Raw genomic sequence first — 15,846 nt, forward strand, 5'->3', positions numbered from 1 at the left:
ATAAAATGTACAAATGTCAGAATACTGTTTTCTTTGTCATAACACTCAGAAAGTGGAAGCATGAGTTTACCAATAATTTTATATCATTTTCAGTCAGCATTTAAACCTTACCCTATTATTTAATCTTCTATGTACTCCTGTTTTCTACATTCTTGTTTTTCCTTCTTTTAAAACAAAGGATAACAAAGCCTTCTTGTTCACTCTTACCTCCAAAGATTGGGGGATCACTATTACTATGAAACTGTCATTTCATTCCTTTTAAATTCAGTAGAAGTCAATTTTCAAGACCCTAGCAGTAGATTTAACCACAGTTACCTTTAACTGTGTGCGCTACTCTCCAGCACTCTTTTTTTTTCTCACACTGCTCAGATGTGAGATACGAGAATGTAAATGTAAGAAGAGAACATTTACCTGTTATTAAGAGAACATTAGCCTATAGAGTTGCCAGGGGAGTGGCATGAGTTGAGTTGTTTATTTTACTTACTGCTGCTCATTGGAAAATGGTTCAGCAGCAGACATAGCAGGTGTGGTGTTGGCCAGTGGCAAAATTTAGACTCCAGCTGCATCATTAAAGCAAATCAGAAATCCTGAACAGATATTTTCTGTGTAATCATACAAGCAGAAATATTCAGGTATTGCATTACTCACTGCTGATTTCAACTGCGTGGGTATAATTGAAATGATTTATTTTTTTACTTCTGTTCTGTGGATGCCTGGTCTCAAAGATATGCTTTAAACTGATTGACAGGAAGGATTGTTTGCCAGGATTGACTGTATTATTTTGAATTTTAATTTTAATTCAAAGAAGAGGTAAATGCTAGAAATGGGCTGGAAATTGCTGTTGAGGTTATCAGCAAATGAGCCAAGGTTATTAATGAGTAAAAGTACAAATCTCCCATTCATCTTCAGACAAAAACGGAACACATAGCTATTGTATTTGCTGCAAAATTATGTGATGCAGAAAAAAAATCAAAAAGTTCTCTCATGAGTAAGTGAGAATGTCAGATCAGTTGTCACTTATGTAAATTTTGATATTTATAAGCTAGGCTAGACCTTACTGAATCAAAGAGACTTTGACCTCCATTCATCAGCAAACTGACAGGAATTTACTGCTGGATTTCAGACATTGGCAGTAGGGTGAAAACTTCTTTCCTGGAGGTTTGACAGACTGTATCTGGCAGCACAAGCCTAGAGCTACTCCCTGCTTTATCAGTTCTCTGTACCCACCGGAGATTGTTTTCCCCAGTGAGAGCATGTGCTTCACATAATCTGAAGCCATAAAGATGAACCGTGATCCTTCACTTCATCTCATCAGGGCAAGTGAACAACAATTGCAGAACCCATAGGACCTTCTTTTCTTTTTTCATTTAAGATCGTTATGATCTGATGAAGAGCAAAATACAACCAAAACTGTGAAGCACTCTACTACTACTCTACTACTGTGGAAGCAGTGGAGCTTCCACTATATATTGATGAAGAGTGTTGGAGAATGAGGGTTTGAGGAGAAAGAAATGCATGTACAAAACTTTCAGAAGCAGTGGAGAAGATTAGTTGTAAAGTGCAGATTTTCTCTTTAGAAGTCAAAACTGTAAGTGGAAAAATACGTTTTGTTTTACCCCTCTTCTGCTTAAGAGTAGTTGTACAAAATCCTATCAAAGGATTTCTTTTTGGAGCTGGTGTGATCTACGAAGCTTGGATTTTGCCCAGTAACTGGATTAAACAGGATAACTGAGAACTAAATATTACAAATACACATGGAAAGGTTGTAGCCTTTGAATCAAAATAATTAACCTAGCTTTTGTATCTGTTGCGATTTTGTTGATGTTATCACAAGTGACCTTCCTGGCCTCTTTTTTTTCACCCTTTCCATTTCTGGGGACAAGAAAATGGAGACAGTCCAATAAAGATAAGGAGATATAACTGATTTACTACAAAAGATAGAAGAATGTAAGATAATATGATACAAAAAAGGGATTTACACATAGTAAATAAAACAAATGGGAGATAAAAGATTTCCAGCTGTGCCAATATCTGCACTGCCTGGAAAGGAAAAGAATTCTCTCTCATCACTTGGATTTGGAAATCATGTGGGGAGTACTAAAGTCTTCTGGGAATTATAGTCCATCTCTTCTTGGTGTATATTCTTCTTGGAGAGCTGGAACCCACATGAGAATAGCTGAGACTGCCAGGATACAGGAACCAAAAAGTGCAGCTTCTCAGAACTGTGTTCTATCACTAACAGCTGGCCTCATGATGTCATGATATGGAATACTGATAAAACCAGGACAATAGAGCATTTGTATGCCTTCTTTTTTGAATATCTATCTTCAAATATCTATACCTTAAAACACTGAGTGATCACAGTATCACAGAATCACATAATGGCCAGGGTTGGGAGGGACCTCAAGGATCATGAATCTCCAACCCCCCTGCCACATGCAGGGCCAACAACCTCCCCATTTAATGCTAGACCAGATTGCCCAGGGCCCCATCCAATCTGGCCTTGAACATCCCTAGGGATGGGTCATCCACAACCTCTCTGGGCAGCCTGTTCCAGCACCTCATCACTTTCTCTGTAAAGAATTTCCCCCTGACATCCAACTTAAATCTTCCCTCCCTCAACTCAAAACTATTTCTGCTTGTCCTGCAGTTGTCTACCCTTTCAAAGAGTTGATTCCCCTCCTGTTTGTAGGCTCCCTTTAGGTACTGAAAGGCTGCAATGATGTCACCATGCAGCCTTCTTTTCTCCAGGCTGAACAAGCCCAGCTCCCTCAGCCTGTCTTCATAGGGGAGGTGCTCGAGTCCCTTGATCATCTTCATGGCTCTCCTCTGGACCCTCTCCAACACCTCCCTGCTTTTTCTGTACTGGTGGCTCCACACACGGAGACAGTACTCCAGATGGGGCCTCACAAGAGCAGAGTCGATGGGGACAGTCACCTCCCTGTGCCTGCTGGCCACCCCTCTTCTGATTGAGCCCAGGATACCTTTTGCGTTCTGAGCCACAAGGGCAAACTGCTGGCTCATGTTAAGCTTTTCATCTATCAGGATCCCAGATCCTTCTCCACAGGGCTGCTCTCAAGGGCTGCCTCTTCCAGTCCATAGTCTGATCTTGAGGTCTAAGGTATGAGTGTCAACAGTTCTCATAAATTTAAGTTTTTACAACAGAAGAGAAGCTAAAAAAAAATGAAACAAATACATCTCTGCCATTCCATTTTCTCACTAAACTAACTGAGAAAAGACACATGACATAAAGATACAGCAGAAAAAAAATCTCAGTGTTTTTTAAAACTTGTTTTTCTTTCTCTGTAAATTAATGTTAATAACTCAGTAGTTCTCAAGACAAAGAGCTAGATATTTCTTTTGAATTATATCACTGATGTGAAGGAATGCACCTAAAATTCACAGTTCTTGGAAGTGCAGAATAAAGACTCGGGTAAACAGTTTACCCTGTCTTTCATAAAATTGCTCTTTTCCATTTTAGTATGTGGCTTTTGAATACAATGAATAACAAAAAGCGTTCAGATAGGTTGTCTGTGATCTTTTTCTCGCACTGTATTTCAGTTGTAATAGAGGTATTAGCTTCCCACAGAAAAAATACCTATTGGGGTTTTCTAGTTTTATTTTGTTAATTTTTTATTTTCCTACATAGTGTTGCTGCTCAGCACAATGCATTTCCTAAGATCTGATATACAGGATTGTTTTTATTTGTTTGCATTCAGGGAATGTACCACACTGTTGACATACCCAGATGCTGTTCTATTCTTGCGTGTCTACAGGTATACAGTGGTTTTTAGAGCCCAGGCTAGATTAAGAAGCTGGTTGGTACATTAAAAAAAAAAAAAACAGTCTTCATTATTATTGTTCTTTCGTTCAAATCTTTTTCATATATATGCTTTTATTTGGCATATTTCTTTTAATGTTTAACAAGGAACAGTTGTAGATTCTAAAAGGCCCCATCCTAGTTGTTTGCTTTTATGCTTTTTGTGGGCAGTGTTTTAAGAAAACCAATAGACACAGTTGTGCATAAAAATTGAGTAGCTGAAAAAGCAAACTTTCGACTGAAATAAAAATTCCATGGTGATGTTAAACAGAGTTATCCTTCTCTCTTCATGTAGAAATTGTTCCATCTTTTAGCAGATAAATAGCACTCAAATTGCCTCCCCCGAGATCTCCTGCTCTCCAATTGGATCTCATGTCTTTCCTGGCATAGAAAACTGTTATCCTGCTAAGATCCTGCTAGTATATATTTTTTTCTATCAGTGCTAGGTACATGTCAGCTGGATTTGGGACAAGAAACAGACTGTCTGTCAGATGTACACATAAATTGGTTTCTCAGAACATCTTCATTGAAAAATTATTAATCACTGAATCATATCACTACACAGACGACTACTAAATAGCAGATATTAAAATGCTTATACCTATGAAAATTGGGAGAGGAAATTTTTTAACCAGTAAAGTAGTAAATCTCTTGGAATTTATTTGTAATGCTTTAAACAAGAAGATAATTCCCCTGAAATCTGAGATAAGAAAGTTTATGGTTTTAGTGTTAGTTTATATAGGATATATAGGCTGCCCAGGGAGGTTGTGGAATCTCCTTCTCTGGAGACCTGCTTGGATGCCTACTTGTGTGACCTGCTGTAGGGAACCTGCTTTGGCAGGGGGGATTGGACTCAATGATCTCTGGAGGTCCCTTCCAACCCCTACAATTCTGTGATTCTGTAATTCTGTAATTCTGTGGTAGATGGTTTGACTGCTTGACATGGAGGACTTTGAAAGTTCCAAGCTATTCCTACCTTAAAATAGTTTTCCTGTGACTCTAGAAGCCTTCCTAGCCCATTTTTCCAATGGAATTAATATTGCTCATCCAGCTCTGTATTCTGTCATATGCTACAGTGGTAAAATAGGATGCATGTAAATCTAGTTGAAAAAAAAAAAATGTCTTTCTTTTCTCAAAGAGCATACTGAAAGCAGGAGGAAAAAAAATATCGTAGGAAGTAGATCTTCTGACTGATGTTTACTTTTACATCTGACTTCCAAATTTTCTCCTACTTGAGAGCAAGGGTATGATATCAGTGATTCATTTCCTTTGGATAACTTTGTCACACCCTTTGAACACTTCAAAAGGAGATTTAGATATACAAACTGAAGACCTATTTTTCTACAGAAGGTAGTAACTATGAGAAAAAAAATATATATATGTATATGTAATCTCCAACAAGCTGCTGAGCTACTCTAGATCAACAAACTGTTTTTGTATTTAAGTCTGTGAAATTGCCCTTGTAACAATAATCTGAAGGAAAGAATGTGTTTAAAGAGAGACAAAGCATTTCAACAGCATTTATGTAACATACAGAGAGATTTTTCTCTCTGTTAATGTCACAAACCTGTTGTAATTTTAATTTACAAAGAAAAATTAGTATTGACATTCATTACTCTTTGAAAGCAATTACTGTGATTACTTTTTAAACACTGTTAAATCCTGGAGAATCATGATGGTCATTCCTCAGCATGTCAATGGATGTGCCTGTTCCTCTCCCCCTTGCTCAGGTCTATTTTTCCCTTCCCATTCACTTCAGGATTCCCAGGCATTCTTCCTTTCTCCTTTCCTGTTTGGATTAATTGTCCTTGCAGACTTACTTAATCTTTGTAGATTTTTAAAAAATTTTGTTTTGAACACAGTTTCATTCCAAGTCCTTTCACAAATTACTTTATCTGGTTATTTAAGTTTAGAGTACTCATAACTCCTTTAGTCCTTTAAATTATTTATGTTGCATATTGTGGATAGGAAATTTGGGTCTGAGCTACAGTATCATAGACAATTTTTTTTTCATTTTACACATGCTGAATATTGAAGTCTATTTCTGTATATAGATAAGAATGCATATTTATATATGCATTTGAACAAAACATGGTATTCTGACTTTTCTGTACTTCAGCTGGAATACAGTTCTTAGCTTCCTATCCAAACTGTTTGAACTTAAGGGTTATGTTTCCAAGGAAACTTGTAGCAGTCTGTTTGAGCATCAAATATTTTCCCTGTTGTAGAAGTTAGCACAGCAAAATGTACAGTGGTCTTGGGTAAATTGGAAACCCACTCTGCTGAAGTGTATATTTTAATGGAAAGGATGGTTTATTTTTGCCCAATAAACAACTTTGCAATATCATTGTCTGTAAAGAACAAAGTGTTAGTCGGATAGTCTGTACGAAAGACTGTCTGTAACTACAATATTAAAAAATAAATAAAATATCCAGTCGTTGTCCTCTCTTAGATACATGATCAACATGATCTGCTATTGTATTTTTTCTGAAAGGAGGAAAATGACTTAGATGTTTCAGTCATAATGCATTACTGTAACTTCAGAAATATCTGGAAGAATGGAGTGATAGCACTTCTCTGTAACACATCAATCATTCAGTGCAGTCTGAACTCCAGTGCAAAGTTTCTGTCCCCTGTCAAATTGAAGAGGCGCACCCTCCCCAGTAAAAAAAAAAAAAAAAAAAAAAAAAAGATTTTGTTTGACCCAGGTTTTCCATGTCTCTCTTGAAAACTACATCTATAGCCCTGCTAGTAAAATGAACAAGGTAACCTTGAAGTGTGTTCCAAGCTGGATATTGTCACTTCACACTTTCCAAATAAAGCTCCTAATTGAAGCAATTTTCCCTCCCACCCATGAAGGGAGGGAGAGGTGACCATATTTACAAATCCCCACTGGTTACATAAAGGAGAAACTAACACTTAAGCTCCAAACACAGACATTAATTTTAATGAGAATCTCAGTACTACAATTATCTTAAAAGTATCAACACTCTTACAATTCTAAGGTATGCAACAGAACTATATGGCTTTAGAAGAAATATAAATAAGACTGGCATTATTTAACAACTATATGAGAGAAAGAAAAAAAGAAACAGAGGTGGGGAGCAGAGTGGGGGGAGAGAGAGAGACAGATGGAGAAAGACATCACCAATGTGGCTTCCAGCATTGGTGCAGTCAGGGGACAGGGTCGCTGATCTGTGAAAGCACTCATTCTGAAGCATCCAAGTCTTGAAATTCTGAATCTTCTCTCAGGCATCCTTTTGTACCTGCTAGATTTACAGGTGCACGATCTCAAAGTTGTAAACAAGCTAGTTTACAATAAAAAACTCTTTCAAAAATGTGTTTGCAGACATAACTTATTGCACCAAAACAGGAATGTATTTTTAGAATGAACAAGACTGTCCCATTGTTCACAAAACTCTGTCCTCCAGCAACACTCCAGCCTTCAGTATGTTGTCATGGCAATGGTTTTGTCTTGTGAGTTTTAGAGGCAATTCCAGGAATACCATAGGTAAGTGTTTTTCTTTGGTCTACTACAAGTCTAGAAGTCTTTATTGCCACTTAATTGCAGACAAACCCTGCCGTTAGGAGAAACTGCTGCTGCACAGAGAAACTGCAATAACTTCAAACCTGCTATAAGAGGAAACACTGTATTCGAAGAACAGCAAAGAACATGCATGGCAGTGGCCACTCTGTGTCAATTACAAGTGCATCTTAGAAAACATTAGAGGAAATAATAAATCATCACTTAAGAAAATATTTATTTTACAGTAGGACAGAAGTACAAGGGCTGCTGTAAAACTAGTGCTTCCTATCTTATTATGTTGTCCCATAACATCAGAAGCAGATGTTAGAGTTACAGAAGTACAGGTGGAACCTTCCCACCAATATTCCATTACATGTTGATGCCATGAGACAGATGGTAGCAGAGGAACACTGACAAAATGGTGCCTGACATGAAAATGTATGTGAAGCAAAGGAGAGAAATTTATTTCCTTCATGCAGAAAAAAGTGGCACCCATTGATATTTACCAATGCTTTCTGAATGTTTATGAAGACCAAATGGGATGTAAGCACAGTGAGGGGTGGTGGATGGCATGTTTCAGCAGTGGCAACAGTACTAGTATGTCACCTCCACTTGTGCAGATTTTTATGAGCACAGTATGAGGCTCTTGTTCATCCCCAATGAACATGCATAGCTAATGTTAGTAACTGTGTCAGAAAATAGTACTTTGTAGATGTGAGTTTGCTCAATCGAATAGTGCTATTGTTCTCTTTGTTGTAGTTTCCATGAAAATAATTAGGAGACATTAGTTTTGGAACAACCTAACCTACATACATTGATTGTTAGGATGTAAGAAAACACCCTAAATAAAGTACTTCAGCTAAGTACTCCAGCATCCTTAGTAACTCCCAGTAATTATTTGTAGCTAAACAGTTGAAATTTAAATATAGAATATTTGTAATTTCTTTTTCATTTGACTCACACAAATCAAACTTTATTACCATAAAGTAGTTACAAAGCAGGTATATATTTTTGTTACAGCACATCTGTTTTGCCTTTGCTTGCTCTATATCCCCTTGCCTAGTTCATAATTAAACAAATGCCATTCTGAAACAGTTCTGAAGAAATTTGTTCCACGTCACAGTCAGAGAGAAACCTAAAAATTTTTGTAGGTTTCTAAATATATGTATGTATGAAAAAAAGTTAGTATTTTTTCTGTAATCTGCTTTCACACCAGTTGTATTCAGACAGTCTCTTCAAAAATATGCTTCGTAGAATCATAGTTATAGAATGGCTTGGGTCAGAAGGGACCTTAAAGGCCATCTAATTCCAACAGTTTGCCATGGGCAGTGTTGCCAGCCACTAGATCAGGATGCCTAGGGCCACAAACAACCTGGTCTTGAGTACCTCAAGGAATAATGAAAAAAACCCACATCTTCTTTGGTCAACCTGTGCTAATGTCCAACTACCTTGTAAGTAAAGAATTTCCTCCTAGCGTCTAATCTAAACATCCCCTCTTTAAAACCATTCCCCTTTGTCCTATCACTATCATGCTGTATAATGAGTCCCACTCCCTCCTGTTTATAGGCTGTCCTCAAGCACTGGAATGCCATAGTGAGGTCTTCCTTGAGCGTCTCTTCTCCAGGCTGAGCAAGCCCAGCTCCCTGACTTTTTTTTCATAGAAGAAGTTCTCCAGCCCTCTAATGAACTTCATGGCCTTCCTCCAGAACCAGTCCAACAGCTGCATGTCTTTCTTGTGCCAAGAGCCCCTGGCCTAGATGCAGTACTCCCAACGGGGCCTCACGAGGTTTCATGACCTCAGACACAGAGGTGATGCTCACTGGTCTACAGTTCTCAAGGTCTTCCTTTCTATCCATCTTAGAAATGAGAATTATGTTTCTCTTTGTCCAGTCATTAGGGACTCCACCTGACAGTTGTGACATTTTGATTGTGATGGAGAGAGGTTTCCACAAACTAAAATTAAAAAAAAATTAGAAATCATAATATTTTAATAACAATTCTGTTTAAACTATTTTAAAGGTCTTTGTTTCCAAATTCTCTTAACGATACAGTAAAAAAAAAAAAAATCCATAGTTTGTATAACTATATTGTCATATTACATAATTTGAAGTTACTGCATGTTCAGAAGCTAACAATGAGATGAAGTGAAGATTGTGAGTGTTAGAAGATTTGTTTGTGTTAGGTACGCACTGCAAATACAATGATAATTTGGAAAAAATATTAGGCCTTTTTATTACATATGTCACTCTGAATGCAATGCATCCTACTTATTTCCGTGGAAACTACAACAAAAACAAAGAGCACAATAGCAGTTTCTGATAGAGCAAATTCTCAGCTACAAAACACTATTTTTCTACATTGTCGCCACCAGTTGTCAAGCATTTTCACAAGCATTGAAGAAGAGCTTGCATGTCATGCTCGTAAAAATCTGCACTAGTGGAGGTGACTTAGTATTGCTGTTGCACTGCTGAAAGAAGCAATGCGCCATCTCTCTGTGCTCACATCTGCTGTTTGGTATCCACAAACATTCAGCAAGTATTGAAGAAAGTCAGCGGGTGCAGTTTTTCTACATGGAGTAATTCAGTTGCACACCTTTGCTTCATACACACTTCCATGTCAGATATCGTTTTTTCAGTGTCCCTCTGCTGCTACCTGTCGCATGGCAACAATATGTAATGGAATGTAACAGGAATGACATTAGAGGCAAGAGAATTTTGAGTTATGGAGAGTCACATTAGAGGATGAATTAACATTAACAAAAGTAATTTAATTTCTCTCTAAGCCCACTGAAGCTACTGACTGCATATTGTGCAGCTATGTTTACTTTAAAACTCGAATTACGTTATACTAATAACAGAATACCAGTCTGCTCATAAGTAAAAAGCAATCTCATTTTGGCTGTGGGGTGGGGAGGTTATCTTCTGGGGCTCTATTTTTATTAATCAGTGACTTACATTCTGTGGTTGATGATATGTTTCCTTTCCCCTGATGATAGCAAGGGGTTCTGATGACATACACTGCAGATTTGAGCAGTCACCCTGATCCTGTTTGTTCCTCCCTTCCAGTCAATACTTCACTCAGGCAACTCTCTTTACTTATAAATATTTTTTGACAACACCAAGGTCTAGTTTTGTTCAGTTTTTCTAATATATGCAAACACCACTGAGTGAAGCCTTTCACAGATTTAATAAGCAGCTCCCCCACTGCTGCTCCTTTATTTTTATTTTTATTTTTATTTTTATTTTTATTTTTATTTTTATTTATTTTTGTAATAGAAGTATTATATATACATGTATCGTTATGCAATGAATGGAGATTCATAACATCATGTACATAATATATATATAAATATGTTTACATTTCCTACAACTTGCAAGATTCTGAAAAATTTCTAGTGGGATAAGTAATATTTTTTATGTATTGAAAGACAACTCTAAATTCTGAAATTAGGATATATTCTTAGATTAATGCCAAAATACACAAAATGATGAGCATATTATTTTCTTTTACAGTTGTTTGCTCCTATAAACTCTCATTTATTTACTAAAGATATATTCAACAGAATTGGGAGCACTTTGTTATGACTTAATAAATAAATAGTTTACGTTTTGGATCTCATCCTGAAGAAAATTGAATACTGTTCTCCTCCTTCCAGCTTTTTATTATTTTTCCTTCCCTTTTGCCATACAGACCAGATTTCTGCTTAGGATGTCTAATTTCAAATGCCTTTTTTACTGCTTCTCAGGGTATATCTCTGTTATACAAACTGTTTAACGAGATTATTCTGCAGCAAGCATACATATAAACTTTCAGCTCACATTTTCTCTCATTTATGCAGGCAATTTATGTTTTCATTTCAGTAGGAGCAGGAATATTAACCAATACACAAACACATGATGAGCAACAAAATTCTAGCTTTTAGTGCTGGAGTCTATCTCTTCTCTTATTAAAAAAAATTTGAACTAAAGAGATTTTTTTGAGTTCAGTAAAATGGTGCAATTGAATGTTTTCATTTGCCAATTACTACATCCTCCTATTTTTATCAATTAATTGTCTAGTAAATAATTGAAAAACACATGGCAGCACAGTTCTAGGTGTTATTTTGATGTTGTAGGAGTTACACCTTGCAGGAATATCTGCTTCATTTTTTTTCTTCTTTTTCTTTTTTTTCTGACCAGAACATACCAGCAACTGATACTCCACATTTAAAAAAAAAAAATCATGATGACTATGCTACTCTTTAATTTCAACTCCTAGTCACTTTATAAAGCTCTTCCATCCAATTTATTTCGTGCTTAACTCTATTTGAATTATTCCTATTTCTGCTTAATTCGTAAACCTTTCCACAAACTCACTTCATACAAATATTTCTCCTAAATTCCTAACTCAGAAATTATCATATTCTGTGTTATAGAAATACAGTGCTCCCTTTTTTTTTTTTTTTTCTACAAAATATGGGAAAATATCTTCCATGACAAAAAAAAAAAAAAAGCTTTATTCTCAATTTCTTTCTAACTACCATCCATATCTTTTTTGACTCAGAGAAACACAGATGCATTGTTATCATCAATATACATGTGATTATAAAGTTCTTGGTAAAAATTCTAATCAGGAAATAAATGTTGATTAAAGCTCTTTTTGTTTGTTTTACCCCATCTTAATAATCTTGCAGAAAAGTACATTATAGAAGGTCATTAAAAGTTCTTAACTGATAAGCAATAACAAGCAATTATAAGCAGGGAATCCTCACATCATAAAGTAAACTCCTTTTGATCTAGTGTTATAATTGTCATGACTTATAAAAAAGCATGAACTACTATTGAAAAGCCCCAGAAAATCAAAAGCCATGATAGCTAGATTAATAAACAATAGGTCAGTTCAGAAATGAGTCTAAACTGATCATTAAAATAAATTTATGTTAAAATATGTGCTTTAAGAAAGCTATCTTTCACAGAAATTGAAAGGCTATAAGTGAAAAAAAGCATTAATCTGTAAGTACACTTTCAAGATGACAAACAGTACCTGAATGAACAGACACTGAAAAAAACCTAGGGATTATGGTAATTAACATACTGAATGGTTACTTGCTGGTCTTCTTTAACCATAAAATTTAGTTATCATGTTTCTTGCATCAGGCGAGGAAAACTAAGGGACAAAGCAGGATGGTGTCCCTTTTAGATATAATTAATAAGACTGATAATGACATTCTTATCTAGATGCATTATCTCCATTTGAAAAAGGATGCTGGCAACTTGGAAGAACTTTGGAGAATGACCCAAATATATATGCAGTTTACCCAATAGGAGAAAGCGTAAAAGTTGTTTATATGCACTGATGGAGAAAAAACTTGTGTTTCTGATTCCATACTCTAGCAGAGAACAAAAAAGTATATCCTTCAGCATCCTAATAATATTTATATCCCTTTGTACATTCATATCTCATATATATGTCAAAAATGTTGGAATCTTTCCTAGAAACCATTTATTTATGAAATGTGTTGATAAGTTGATAACAGAACAGAAACTGAATAGTAAGAAATAAATGAGAATATCAGAAAAACAATATAGAGAAGACAAACTGGGTGTAATCCTTAACCGATACTGATTCTCCGGAGATGAACAACTGTTTAACTGGCAAACAGGATAATAGCATGCTCTAGCAGACAAAATCATCCCTAGAGGAGATAATGGATTTTTAATGCTTTTGCACAACTTATCAGTGAGACCTTTTCCGTAACTTCATGTATAAATATAATTGCACTTGAAAGACAATTTCAAAGTATTTTAAATGCAGTGAAAAAAAAAAAAAAATTAATGTGATGATCAGAGCTGGAACCAGAGGATCCTGAATTACTGAACATGCAACTGTTAGAAGACATCATCGTTTTCAACTGACGTGCCTGAGAAAAAATACAGCTTAATAAGTAAAGGCCCATTTCAACATTGCTGAAGCATTCATTATGTTAAAATAGTAGGTATTTTGTGTGATGTGAAGAGAAACTTCAGTATGGATTCCCTTCAGACAGTATCTGGATGCGTTTCAATCCAAAATACTATTTAGATTGCATTACTTACTCCATCAAAAGCAAAAAAAATCAACCTCAGAGAGCTGAGTTTTCAAACATGCAACCTTAATGAAATGTTCCCAGAAAACTTTCTATGTAGTTGAATCTTCAGCTATCAGGATGTTGCTAAAAGAAAGCAACTATACTAAAATCTTCTGGATATTAATTCTTATTTAGGTTACTAATCAAAATCTGTCTCCTTGTCTTCTCATTATATTCCAAACAATGTTGCTGACACTACTTTTACATTATTTCCTTACTACAGAATCATACAACCATAGAATTGGTTGGGAAACTCTGCAGTGGTAGAAGAAATGTTCTTCAGAAAGGATTTGCTGGTAATACATGACCTCTGCAAATATTTGACATTGATAGCATGAAAACATTTGTCAGCTTCGACTTCATTGATTCTTCACTACAGAAGGGGATTTGCCAAGATCTGTCTCACATGGTAAATTCTTAGCAGATAAAGTAGCAGTTTCTACAGTGAGGTATACAGTCCCCCTACCCATGAAATACCTCTCAGGACTTGAGCTATTTGTGGTTAGTCAATTCAAACTGAGGTGGCAGAAAGCTTTTGGGAGTTGGGTTTTAAAACCAGCTTTTATGCTTTTGAAAATCTGACATTTCTTTGCTACTTCCAAATGTCAAAAATACAACTTAGAATGGTTATTACAAGGACTGCTCAGAAAGTAATGACTCTTATTTTATTATATTGGCCCGTGATGTCAGAAGCAGATATTGGTGGTAAGGCAGTAGAGGTTGAACCTCCTCCTCTCAATATTCCCTTAAAGTTTGTTGCTGTGTGACAGGTGGCAGCCGAGGGACAGTCTGACAAAATGCCGTCAGACATGGAAACGCATATGAAGCAAAGAGGTGGAACTGAATTCTTCCATGCGGAAAAAAATGGCACCCATTGACATTAACAAACATTTGTTGCACGTTTATGGAAACTAGAGAGTGGATGTGAGTACAAGGAGGCAGTAGGTGAAGCATTTCAGCAGTAACGGTAACAATAGATTTTTACAAGCATGGTATGAAGCTCTTGCTCATTGCTGGTGAAAATGCATAGCAGCTGGTGGTGACTGTCTTGTAAAATAGTGTTTTGTAGGTGAGAATTGCTGAATTTTGCATCAAAAAGCGTTACTGCGCTCTTTGTTGTAGTTTCCATGGAAATAAATAGGAGGCATTAGTTTCAGAGAGACCTATGTAGTTAGCAGAACCATCACATTTTATTCACATGCACTCATGTTTAAAATGTCCCTGAGCGTCCTCTCTGACTTTAGAGACTCTAATCATTAGTTTTTGTATCTTTGTCTTTTCCAGTCTTTAAATGGTGATAACTCATTCTTCTTTGCATTTTTGTAGTTAGTCTACTACTATAACCCATATTTAAAGAGGGATTATACCAATCTGCTAAGAAGATTCAAAGGGAATTTTGGTGTAAAAAAATAGAGTGCCAGTTGCACTGTCACTGGACCTGGATTTGAAGGAGTGCCACCTGAACAGAAGCCCTCTGAAGATATGGTCAGGTCCTGCTGCATCAGTGGCAGTGAGCTGCCCTTTTGCATCCACGATGCTGCTCTTGCTGCATCTGCTTCTTCTCCATATCACATTACATCTCCCATACCAAACAGTGCTTTTTCACCAGGGTTGGGCCCAGATAGTGGAGCTACAGGTGATGGAGTTGGACAGGAACAAAATTTATACTACAGGAAGTTTAAAAGTTAGCCACCAAGTGAATATAGTATTTTCAAAAATAAATTTTCTGAATATTTTCTACTTTTCCTGTCCTGTTTCTTCCATTTGACAGCTACTCTTCCTACATTCTAAGGTGGGGGGTGTCTTCAGGGAATTTTCATTTCTCTGAACTTTCTGAAACAACCATTGTTATCCCTGCCCTGTAGGTTTTGGCAAACCTTTTAAATGCTAAGTAGGCACTGTGTGAAGCAGAGGGAATGATTTTCATGACCAGGCAATTTTTCTCAGCATGCCACAGTGCTACCTAAGCACTTCAGATGCAGGCTGTCACTTCTTGGCCAACACACAACACTGCTTTTCCAGTCTCTACTTCCAGCTCTCCCCATGATTCTGGAGACCACCTGCCTTCTTTACGCTTAGCTTTGTACAGCTCTAGCAATGCTTTTCTGCCTTGGTGGGCAGCACCTTCTGCTGTACCAGTCACACCACTATGCTCAGGCTCCAGAGGAAACCTGTCCATTTCTTCTCTGCCATCCACTTTGCCTTCATGCCTCAAAGTGCAGGTGTCCACTTATCTGGTTGTCCAGAGGTGTATCTAGTGTCTAGTAGCTATGGCATGGATAATTGGAACCTATTTAATGCCAGGAATCTGTTTTGCTGCCAGTCAATGCCTCATTTGTTATACAGTCAGTCCAATTCAAACAAGGGTAATGCTGTGACATTTAGTAGAGCTGG

The 15,846-nt window shown here is 36.7% G+C and overlaps 1 pseudogene; it reads left to right on the plus strand.

Annotated features, from left to right (window-relative positions):
* The window catches only part of LOC122168608, a 37,053-nt pseudogene extending 21,912 nt beyond the window's left edge, over positions 1-15,141 (plus strand).
* Positions 15,142-15,846: the final 705 nt, after the last annotated feature.

This window comes from Centrocercus urophasianus, unplaced genomic scaffold, assembly GCF_019232065.1.
Source record: "Centrocercus urophasianus isolate 14NV4802_14NV808 unplaced genomic scaffold, USGS_Curo_1.0 seq_11, whole genome shotgun sequence".
NCBI classification, from domain to species: Eukaryota; Metazoa; Chordata; class Aves; order Galliformes; family Phasianidae; genus Centrocercus; species Centrocercus urophasianus.